Source organism: Bos mutus, chromosome 27 (genome assembly GCF_027580195.1).
Source record: "Bos mutus isolate GX-2022 chromosome 27, NWIPB_WYAK_1.1, whole genome shotgun sequence".
Classification (NCBI taxonomy): Eukaryota; Metazoa; Chordata; class Mammalia; order Artiodactyla; family Bovidae; genus Bos; species Bos mutus.
Genome location: NC_091643.1, coordinates 8030498 through 8039433, shown reverse-complemented (window position 1 = coordinate 8039433; position 8936 = coordinate 8030498).

Genomic DNA, 8936 nt, shown 5'->3' with positions numbered 1-8936 from the left:
TCACTTTCTGCCATAAGGGTGGTGTCATCTGCATATCTGAGGTTATTGATATTTCTCCCGGCAATCTTGATGCCAGCTTGTGTTTCTTCCAGTCCAGCATTTCTCATGATGTACTCTGCATATAAGTTAAATAAGCAGGGTGACAATATACAGCCTTGACGAACTCCTTTTCCTATGTGGAACCAGTCTGTTGTTCCATGTCCAGTTCTAACTGTTGCTTCCTGACCTGCATACAGATTTCTCAAGAGGCAGGTCAGGTGGTCTGGTATGCCCATTTTCAGAATTTTCCACAGTTTATTGTGATCCACACAGTCAAAGGCTCAGGTGTACAGCTAAGCGGTCTCATTACACATGCACGCATGTCCATGCTTCTTTAGGTTCTTCTCCCATGTAGGCCATTGCAGCACATTGAGCAGAGTTCTCTGCACTATGTATAGAGTGCGTCCTTGTTCTTCCATGGTACATACAGTAGTGTGTATAAGCTAATCCCAAACTCCTAATCTATCCCTCTGCACAGTTCCCCTTTGGTAACCATAAGTTCCCCTTCATGGATCATAACCTTGTTGTGGCAAGGGTGCGTGGGTAACTCACGAAGGTATGAGCCATGCCGTGCAGGGCTACCTACAACAGACAGGTTACAGTGAAGAGTTCTGACAAAGCGTGATGCCCTGGAGGAAGGACATGGAAAACCACTCCAGTATTCCTGCCAGGAGAACCCCATGAACAATATGAAAAGGCAAAAAGATATGACACTGGAATATGAGCCCCTCACGTCAGAAGGTGTCCAATATGCTTCTGGGGAAGAGTGGAGGGCAGTTAGCAATAGCTCCAGAAAGAATGAAGCAGCTGGGCCAAAGCAGAAATGATGCTCAGTTGTGAGTGTGTCTGGTGGTGAAATTCCTATGCTATAAAGAACAATATTGCATAGGAACCTGGAATGTTAGGTCCATGAATCAAGGTAAACTGGATGTGGTCAAACAGGCAAGAGTGAACATCGACATCTTAGGAATCAATGATCTAAAATGGACAGGAATGGGTGAATTTAATTCAGATGACCATTACACCTGCCTGCAATGCAGGAGATCCTGGGTTAGGAAGATCCCCTAGAGTAGGAAATGGCAACCCACTCCAGTATTCTTGCCTGGAGAATCCCATGGACAGAGGAGCATGGCGTGCTATAGTCTATGGGGTCACAAGACTCAGACATGACTTAGCAACTAAACCACGACCATTATATCTACTATTGTGGGCAAGAATACCTTAGAAGAAATGGAATAGCCCTTATAGCCAACAAAAGTAAGAAACACAGTACTTGGGTGCAATCTCAAAAACAAGAGAATGATCTCAGTTCATTTCCAAGGCAAATCATTAAACATCACAGTAATCCAAATTTATGCCCCAACCACTGATACCAAGGAGGCTGAAGTTGAATGGTTCTATAAAGACCTACAAGACCTTCTAGAACTAATTAATGGGTACTAGATGGGAAAACCAGATCACCTTACCTGTCTCCTGAGAAACCTATATTTGGGTCAAAGCACACACACACAAAAAGTCCTAGTCATCACAGGGGACTGGAATTCAAAAGCAGGAAGTCAAGAGTTACCTGGAATAACAGGCACGTTTGACCTTGGAGGACAAAATGAAACAGAGCAAAGGCTAACAGAGTACTGTCAAGAGAACATGTGGTCACAGCAAACCCTCTCCCAACAACCCAAGAGATGACTCTACACGTGGACATCACCAGAGGGCCAACACCGAAATCAGATTGATTATGCTCTTTGCAGCCGAAGATGGAGAAGCTCCGTACAGTCAGCAAAAACAAGACCTGGAGCTGATTGTGGCTCAGATCATTGTTCCTTGTTGCAAAATTCAGGCTTAAATTGAAGAAAGTAGGGAAAACCAGTAGGCCATTCAGGTATGACCTAAATCAAATACCTTATGATTATACAGTGGTGGTGAGGAATAGATTCCAGGGATTAGATCTGGTAGACAGAGTGCCTGAAGGGCTACAGACAGAGGTCCTAACACCATACAGGAGGTGGTGACCAAAACCATCCCCAAGAGAAAGAAATGCAAGAAGGCAAAGTGGTGTCTGAGGAGGCTTTGCAAATAGCTGAGGAAAGAAGAGAAGCAAAAAGCAAGGGAGAAAGGGAAAGATACACCCAACGGAATGCAGAGTTCCAGAGAACAGCAAGGAGAGATAAGAAAGCGTCCTTAAGTGATCAGTGCAAAGAAATAGAGGAAAACAACAGGATGGGAAAGACTAGAGATCTCTTTAAGAAAACTGGAGATATCAAGGAAACATTTCAAGCAAGGATGGGCACGATAAGGGACAGAAATGGTATGGACCTAACAGAAGCAGAGGATATTAAGAAGAGGTAGCAAGGATACACAGAATAACTATACAAAAAAGGTCTTCATGACCTGGATAGCCACAATGGTGTGGTCACTCAGCCAGTGCTGGACATCCTGGAAGGTGAAGTCCTGGAAGGTGAAGTTTGTAGTGATGCTTAGGAAAGTGATGCTTACTAAGCATCACTACAAAGAAAGCTAGTGGAAGTGACATAATTCCAGCTGAACTACTTAAAATTCTAAAAAAGCCTGCTGTTAAAGAGCTGTACCGAATATGTCAGCCATTTGGAAAACTCAGCAGTGGCCACAGGACAGGAAAAGGTCAGTTTTCATTCCAATCCCAAAGAAAGGCAATGCCAAAGAATGCTCACGAGGTACAGTTGTGTTCACTTCCTAAGCTATTAAGGTTGTGCTCAAAATCCTTTAAGTTAGACTTCAGTTAATCCTCCAAGCTAGATTTCAGGAGTATATGAACTGAGAACTTCCAGGTGTACAAGCTGGGTTTCGAAGAGGCGGAGGAACCAGAGATCAAATTGTCAACATTTGATGCAAGAAAGCAAGAGAATTCCAGAAAAACATCTACTTCTGCTTCATTGATTACACTGAAATCTTTGATGGTGCAGATCACAACAAACTGAAAAATTCTTAAAGAGATGGGAATACCAGATCACCTTACCTGTCTCCTGAGAAACCTTTGCGGGCATCAAGAAACAACAGATGAACAACTGACTGGTTTAAAATCGGGAAAGGAGCAGGACAAGGCTGCATGTTGTCACTCTGCTTATTTAACTTATATGCAGGGTACATCATGGGAAATACCAGGCTGGATGAAAAACAAGCTGGAATCAGGATTGCTGCAAGAAATATCAACAAACTCACATATGCAGATGATATCATTCTAACTGGGCTTCCCATGTGACGCTACTGGTAAAGAATCCGCCTGCTAACGTAGGAGACTTAAGAGACACAGGTTTGATCCCTGGGTCGGGAAGATACGCCCTAGAGGACATGGCAACCCACTCCAGTATTCTTGCCTGGAAAATCTCTTCGACAGAGGAGTCTGGTGGGCTACAGTCCATAGGGTCATGAAGACTTGGACACGACTGAAGTGACTTAGCAAGCACATACTATTCTAATGGCAGAAAGTGAAAAGGAACTAAAGAGCCTCTTGATGAGGGTGACAGAGGAGAGTGGAAAAAGTGGCTTAAAGCTCAACATTCAAAAAACGAAGATCATGGTATCCGGTCCCATTACTTCATGGCAAATTGAAAGGAGAAAAGTGGAAGTAGTGACAGATTTTATTTTTTGGGGCTCCAAAATCACTGGGGACTGTGACTGCAGCCACGGAATTAAAAGACGCTTGCTCCTTGGAAGAAAAGCTATGACAAAGCTAAGTGAAGTGAAACCGCTCAGTCGTGTCTGACTCTTTGCGACCCCGTGGACTATAGCCCGCCAGGCTCCTCTGTCCATGGGATTCTCCAGGCAAGAATACTGGAGTGGGTTGCCATTTCCTTCTCCAGGAGATCTTCCTGACCCAGGGATTGAACTCTGGTCTCATGCATTGCAGGCAGATGCTTTAACCTCTGAGCCACCAGGGAAGCCATGACAAACCTAGACGGCATATTAAAAAGCAGAGACATCACTTTGCTGACAAAGGTCCATACAGTCAAAGCTATGGTTTTTCTGGTAGTCATGTGCAGGTGTGAGAGCTGGACCATAAAGAAGGCTGAGTGCCAAGGAATTGATGCTTTCAAATTGTGGTGCTGAAGAAAACTCTTGAGAGTCCCTTGGGCTACAAGGATCAGTCAGTTCCTAAAGGAAATCAGCCCTGAATATTCATTGGAAGGACTGGTGCCGAAGCTGAAGCTACAATACTTTGGGCACCTGATGTCAAGAGTCGACTTATCGGAAAAGACCCTGATGCTGGGAAAGATTGAAGGCAAAAGGAAAAGGGAGTGACAGAGGATGAGATGGTTGGATGGCATGTCTGACTCGATGGACATGAATCTGAGCAAACTCCAGGAGATAGTGGAGAACAGAGGAGCCTGGCGTGCTGCAGTCCGTGGGGTCGCAGAGAGTCAGACATGATTTAGTGACTGAACAACAACAAACCATAGGTTTGTTTTCTACGTCTGAGAGTCTACTTCTGTTTTGTAAATAACTTCAATTGCATCATTTTTTTTAGATCCCACATGTGTGATATGTTATATTCGTCTTTGCCTGACTCACTTCACTAAGTATGACCCTCCCTAGGGTCCATCCACGTTGCTGCAAGCGGCATCATCCCATTCTTCTCCATGGCTGAGTGAAAACATTTACTGCTTTAAGCCTGTTGCTCCAGGCAAGGGCTGCCACACTAATACCTTAGAGCCAAGAGGAAAAGGGCCAGAGGACTGACCTGTTCTGACCCTGCCAGGCTGCACACCATCCTCCTTGGCCCTGTCCCTTGGGTCACATGGAATGAAGTCGTCAGCATTTCTGATTGTTCAAAAGAAACACCACATGTCAATTCTATATGATCACTCTTGATTTTTAATTTGGACACATTAAACATGTAAAATAGTTTCTGGCCCCACAAAACATACCTGCTGGCCAGAATCAGATGTAACCCTCAATTTCTTCACTTCTGCTCTTGGGGGAAGCAGAGTGTCTGCCAAGGGGAGGTTTGCTGAGTCACTCAAGAAATCACAGCTGGATTGCCGTGCTGAGCCAGGCTGCACTGCCTGGCTGCTCTTCGTAACCAAGTAAGATAAAAGCTTGACTTCTGTGCACTTTGGGAGCCAAGAAACAGACAGAAGAAAAGCTCTTGGAAGTGAGCATGAAAGCAGATTTCAGCACCTGGAGAGAGGAAGGTGCTGAGAAACTGGTGGTGATAAGACAGCTGCAGATTTACTGTGTGTAGTGAGTATGCGTGTTGTGTGTGGTGTGTATATGCAGTGTGTGTGCAGTGTGCTGTGTGTGTGTGGTGTGAGTGTGTATATAGCGTGTCAATGTGTGTATGTGTGTTGTGTGTATGTATTATATGTGCAGTGTGTGTATAGTGTGTGTGTGTGGTGTGTGTGCAGTGTGTATTGTATTGTGTGGTGTGTATGTGTGTGGTATGAGTGTGTGTATATAGTGTGTGAATATGTATATATATTATATGCGCAGTGTAGTATGTATGTGTGGTGTGTGGTTGCATGTGTGTTGCATGTGTGGCGTGGTGTGTTTGCAGTGTGCGGTGTATATATGTAGCATGTGGTGTGTGGAGGGGTGTGTGTGTGTATGTGTGGTGTGGTGTGGTGTGTTTGCAGTGTGTGATGTGTATATATGTAGCATGTGGTGTGTGTGTGTGGGGTGTGTGTGTGTTTCATGTGTGGTGTGGTGTGTTTGCCGTGTGTGATGTGTATATATGTAGCATGTGGTGTGTGGGGGTGTGTGTGTATGTGTGGTGTTACTGTGTGTGTGTGTGCATGCGGCATGCGCCTGCTGCCATACCCTTGTTACCATGAACTGAGCAACCCTGTTTCACCCACGCATTGCAGTAAAGACACCAGGAGCGTAAAAGCCAGAGTGGCCTCCTTGAGAAGTTAAATAAGTTTTGAAATAAAGTGTTATTATTACGAAGTGCCTGCAATGCAGGGGACCTGGGTTTGATCCCAGGGTTGGGAAGGTCCCCTGGAGGAGGGCATGGCAACCCACTGCAGTATTCTTGCCTGGAGAATCCCATGTACAGAGCCTGGCGGGCCACAGTCCATGGGGTCTCACAGAGTCGGACATGACTGAGTGACTGAGCACGCACATACCAGAATGCAAGTGTGGACTAAAAAGGAAAACAAAGATTTCAGTTAATTCATTTTACTCTGGAGAGCGACATGTTGATCGTGGGACCTTTAAGGGGGCATCTTTACGTGTCTTTCAGAGGCTGCAGATACCAGGCTTCCCCTGCCACCTACTGGTTGTTGGTTGCAATTTAAAGAAAAATCTAAGAAAATGCAGAGAACCACCACAAACACTAGTGTGCCAGCTTTTGAAGCAAAATACCATCAGTAAACCTTGAAATCTCCTGTCTCCCCCTCCCTGACTGCATCTCCCTTCTCTTCGGAAGGATTCGTTAGCTTGATTTATATGTATGCCATCCTAACGCACTTTATAGTGCACACGCACACACACACAAGTAATGTTGGTGTTTTGCATGTTTTTACATTGCACAAAAATATCCAGGGTCACACAGAGTCAGACACAAGCGAAGCATCTTAGCACGCATGCATGTCTCCTGTAGACAGCATATGAAAGTGAAGTGTTAGTCGCTCAGTCGTGTCCGACTCTTTGTGACCCCATGGACTATAGCCCACCAGGCTCCTCTGTTCGTGGAATTCTCCAGTAAGAATACTGGAGTGGGCTGTCATTTCCTTCTCCAGGGGGTATTCCCAATCAAAGGATCGAACACGGGTCTCCTGCATTGCAGGCAGACTCTTTACCATATGAGTCACCAGGTAGATTAGTGTTTTTCCTCAAATTTTGGAAATTTTCAGCCATTTCTCCAAATACTCTTTCTGTTCCTGTCTGTCTCTCTAGTAACGTCTCCAGTGTCATTCCTTAGAAGGTGCAGCCTTGGGCACACAGTCAGGTGGGGTGACAGATTTTAACAGATCTTTAACACTTTCCTTATCTGTTCAATGATCTGCCTTTATTGGTGGCATTCTCAGAAATCAGCTCCAATTGTTGGCGGATTGCTTTGTTTTTGATGATGTTTTTGAATTTTTCTGTGGTTGGATCCAGTTAAACTTGGGCTCCTTTGCAGAGCTGCAGAGAAGGCAATGGCACCCCACTCCAGTACTCTTGCCTGGAAAATCCCATGGACGGAGGAGCCTGGTAGGCTGCAGTCCATGGGGTCGCTGAGGGTCGGTCACGACTGAGCAACTTCCCTTTCACTTTTCACTTTCATGCATTGGAGAAGGAAATGGCAACCCACTCCAGTGTTCTTGCTGGAGAATCCCAGGGATGGGGGAGTCTGGTGGGCTGCCGTCTATGGGGTCGGACAGAGTCGGACATGACTGAAGAGACTTAGCAGCGCAGCAGCAGAGCTGCAGAGGCAGTGCGTGAGGCTAGTCTTTGAGTTTGTTACGATGCCAGGAGGGCTCTTCCTACCTGGCACTTTGCCTGGCTCTCACTGGTACAACTTGGCTCACTGCCCTTTTGGTGCTACCAGCCTCCTAACTGCTAACCAGCAGGTTCTCCGTTCTTGAGAGCACCCTGAGGCTTGGACTCCCCCTACTCCACTCCTCCAAATAAAATAGTTTCCTTTGGGGAAAGCTTCAGAGTGCTCTGTTCTTACAGCCTGCCACATCAGTGGGGGAAAAAACACCTGAATCGCTGTTCTGGAGCTGGCAAGTGGCCCCATGTCCTGCTTCTCTAGGACTGATATGCCTGTGTTAGTAGAGCTCAGTTTGACTTGCGCATCCTGGCATGGAAACTTCGCCCTTCGGAAGGGCATCAGGGTCCTGGGATTCTTGGCCTGCTACACCTGGGGACCTGGGGTGGAGCCTCCATCCTGTAAATGGGAGCTGGGTGGAGGAGGGGAGTCCTGATCTTTTGGCTGTACTTACCTGGAGTTTATTTAGCCTTTGATACACTTGGGGGTCCTAAGAAATACTGGCAGCCTCCCCTCCTGGGAGAGACATACCGTAGGCCACAATTGGGAACAGGTTGCAGAGGAGACACAAATGCCACAGTCTTGACTTTCTTGTGAGATTCAACGTTCCTGAAGGTTGATGTGCTGTACGCCCTTAGGACAACACGCAGACGTTAAATGGTTGTTTTTCTCCACTTATGGGAGGTCAGAGCTCCTTACGGAGTCATTCTAAAAATCATTTCCTACTTACCGTTAATACTGTAGCCTCTCTCACCAAAAATAGTTTAAAAAATCAAAGTTTATTCCTATCCCTTATGACGTTAAAAAAATGAAATTATGATCATCTTAAACTCAAACTGCTATGAATTTGGTAACGAATAAAAATTTTGAAGATTCTGAGAGTTAAAAAAATATATTTTTCAGGAGAAAACTGAGTAAAACAAAGCCACATCCAAGGTAAAAATAATATATCAAGACATGGAATTGAAAGAGAATATTATTACTTCAAGCAAATTATTGTTATTTTAAGGACAAACTTACATTTCTTTCTTTTGCTTGTGTGCAAATCACTGTTTGCTTTGATATTTTTTTCTTTCACATCAAGGACTGTATTGATATTTTAATACACAATCACAGAAAAAATAATGTCCAGAAACATTGGTTACCATATCAAGAGCAATACTCTTCATTCAGTGGTATCAGATTCACATGGTCCCCAATACCAGAAGAGTAATAACCAAACAGGCAAAACTGTTCTTTCTCCTTTAAATGCTATTCATGGTTGGCCTTTTAAGAGTGTGGAACACAACTGCAAGTTTTCCTTCTATAGATCAAGTGGACTTTTATATATTAAGGGTCACGACTGACTTTATAAAAGTCATAGGTTTGGGGGGTGTGTGTGTACACAATTTTTTAAATAACTAAAGATGATCAGAAAATAGGACTTCGATCTTTAAAACAAAAACAA